This window comes from Pagrus pagrus (assembly GCF_965226575.1).
Source record: "Pagrus pagrus genome assembly, chromosome: 19".
Lineage (NCBI taxonomy): Eukaryota > Metazoa > Chordata > Actinopteri > Spariformes > Sparidae > Pagrus > Pagrus pagrus.
The window spans coordinates 22,107,235-22,110,908 of record NC_140203.1 but is presented as its reverse complement, the minus strand read 5'-3'; positions in this window follow the sequence as shown (position 1 = coordinate 22,110,908).

Below are 3,674 nucleotides of genomic sequence, written 5' to 3'. Positions count from 1 at the left end.
TTCAGTACTCGACTTAATGTTCAACAACACTCCACCCTCCAGATGACACAATTTGTGATTCCCATCCCAATTTGTGATGTCAGTTATTATAATATTTTAAAAACAAAAGGTTTAGGTTTCAGCTTGATGTAAGCTAGCATTGATTAAAGGGCGCATGGATAGCTGTGCCTTACATCACACAGGTGTTTCTAATTTACTGGGCCCTCGGTGTATAGTGCGTGGCTTTCATTCAGCATTCAGTTCATGTGTGCATTCAGGCAGGAGACACAGCAGGAGAAGAGGTTTGGTTGAATGTCAAGCTGAGCTTTGGGCTCCTGTTGCTGAAGTACATTGTTGAGGTGAAATGGTCATTATTGGCCTTGTGACAGATGCCTTACAGGTAATGTCATGTTCTCTCAGGCATCTCCGTAGAATTCTATGGGTATCATAGTGCCGGCACATGACGTGTAACAAACAAAGATTTCTATAAGATACAGGAGTCATTTCTTATCATTTTACACAACAAAAATGTAGTTTGTAGTCCCTTTATGCTACTAATGAAAAGATAAATTATACGGATGGACTCATAATAGTCTGAGGAAAAAAGCAGATACTTCTGTATCTTTTGCCAGACTGCAGCAGTGTGAACAGACTGTGGCTGGGATGTGTGCCAACATCTCACTTCACTGATGCTCAGTAGCTAGGTACCAATGATACCTGCTGCAGAGCCTTCCTGCCCTGGGCTGTGCACGAACCAATCCAGTTTGTGATGTTTCCAATCAGGATGCTTTCTGTTGCTCCTCTGTAAAAGTTGACAAGAACTTTGCTCAGGGATTACTTTCACCTTGTTTTATTGACGTGGAGCAGTAGATTGTTCTGTATGCACCACTCTGCTTGACTGATGATTTCCTCCCGATAGCAACTCACATCGTTGTTTATAATGCGGCCGATGGTGTTGTCCACATACTTCACAATATAGTTCTGTCAATGTCTGGGATGCAGTCATGGGTGTACAGTGTGAACAGGAGGGGGCTGTGCACACAGCCCGGGGGGGACTCCGGTGTGGAGCACTAAAGCAGAGCTGGTGTGACTGGCAAGCTGAAACTGTCTGGGGTCTGCTTGTGAGAAGGTCCAACATCCAATTGCAGAGTATTGTATTCAAACCTAGAGAGCTAATTTTACTAATTAGTTTCATGGGGGAGTTATTGTAGTTATCACAAATATTTTGTGATGATTAAAAAAAAACCAGGCATGTAGATGACAGTTCCCAGCCTTTAGAAAGGGAGCAGGTCCTCTTCCATGGAGTCTGCCATGTTGCACCACCATGTTTCTGCATTACAAATACACTGTATTTGCATCTCAGCAAGTACCCCCACTGAGAAAAAAAAGAAATCATAACCTTCAAATCCTTACCAAATCTATGTTGTTTTTCATGAAAATTCCATTCAATTGTGTTATGCCCACTGATGTCTGCTTTAGCTACTTGGAAAAAGCATTTGACCGATGAGAGCATTAAGAGCTACATGGCTATCTAGCTACTGTACCACTACTCCATCCATGAAAAACGGTGAAAAAGTTGTCATACACTCACTGGCCACTTTACTAGATAGACCTGCTATACTGCTCATTAAAGCAAATATCTAATCAGCCATCTTATGGCGGCAACACTGGGACTTTCATGCACAACCATCTCAAGGGTTTACAGAGATTAGTCCAAAAAAGTGAAAATATCCATTGAGCGGCAGTTCTCTGGGCAAAAATGCCTGGTTGACGGCAGAGGTCAGAGGGGAGAAAGGTAGGACTGGTTAGAGCTGATAGAACGGCAACTGTTATTTAAATCATCACGCATGCATTACAACTGAGGTATGCAGAAAAGCAACTCTGAATGCCAAACGTTGAACCTCAAAGCAGATGAGCTGCAGCAAAAAGACCACACGGAGTGCAACTTTCGGCGGCTAGGAACAGGAAACAGGCTACAGGCTAGCTCCAGCAGGATAATGTGGTATGTCTCAAAGGTCAAGTAATTACAAACTGGTTTATTGAACATGACAGCAAGTTGACTGTACTTAAATCATTAAAGTCACCAGATCTCAATCCAGTAGAGTACCTTTGAGATGTGACAGAACAGGATATTTGCATCATAGAAGTGCAGCCAACACATCTGCAGCAATTGCATGATGCTATCATGTCAATACGCACCAAAATCTCTGAGGAATATTTCTTGCAAGAATTAATGCAGTTATGAAAGCAAACGGTCGTCCAACCTGTTAGTAGCTAAGGGCAGTATTTCTGCCTACCTTTCAACCAATCAATTGATGCCAAGTAAATTAATCCCAAATCTTTTTTAACACGCAAATTTATTGCCTTCAGGGCATATCCCACCCGTAGATTTACATACAGTAGCAACACACACACACACACAAACCAGCTAGGATCTCTGCGGACAAGCTTCCATACAACAACAAACAAAGCTAATGCCAGCGGTTAGCTGAGCTAGCTAGCTGTTTGCCCATGATAACTATAGTATCACGAAACAGGGATTCTGCCATAATCAATACAATGCAAGATAATAATCTAAGGATACATTAGAGACATAACTGTCTACCTGAAGAATACAAAATACCTCTAAAAAGGCAAAGTCTGGAATTATGTATTTATTCACTGCATTGTGGTGTCAGTTTCCCAATGAAATGAAACCATGTGCAGAAAGTACAGTCGTAGCTTTGTGGCTCTTCACACACACTTTCTGCAACTTGTTCATGTTCGTGTGTGCCGTCATGCAATTTGCAGTTTGTTTTGATAAAAATATAAAACTTGGTGCCAGCGTATCAATAATGGTATCTCAAGAGGAAGTATCATGATATAATGCCATATCGTTATTTTGTCCCACCCCTAATGTTTACCATATTTAATATCTTATTATTGTGTGTTAGCATGTTAACATTTGACTATCAGCACTAAACACAAATTACTGCAGAGACTGATTTGAATGTTATTAGTTTGTGGTAATAAAACCAGAGTTAGGCAGGGCACAATATAAAAAAAATCATGTCACGATTATCCAAGCCAAAATAATTGCAATGCACATTATTTTCCTGATAATCATGAAAAACCCTTAAAATGGCACTAAAACATAGTGGAATCACTGTACCTAACATTTTGTTAAGAAATAAACATTTTTGTTCCATCACCGATAGGACGTAGATCTTTTTTAGTGAAAAACTAACAAACTGTTTATTGGTGGGATAGACGCCGGCAGTTTCTGCAGGAGGGCACTTCATCTCCTTGTTCTTTAGTTTGGAATCTATCTGCGGATTTCCTGGGGAGGATATTGGGGAAATGATTATTTGTCACACTTGTTTGGCAGAAGTGTAAGCAACAAAGTGGACTATGCACACACTGTAATAAACTGGGAACTGTCAAACATTTCCTGATAGATTGCAACAGGTACAGTATGATAAAGAAAATAGGGACTTCATATCAGAACTAATTGATGGATTTTTTTTCTGGAATATGCTAAGAGGGACATGGAAAGTACACAATCTTCTGTATCTTCTCATATTATTTAGAGTAACAGGACTAAGAGACAATTGTAGTTCGTTTGTCACAGTCAAGTACGTGGCATTAATCCATCTATAAGCTTTTTTGCCAAAGGCCATTAAGACTCAAAGAAGTAGTAAACTTGTTGATTACTA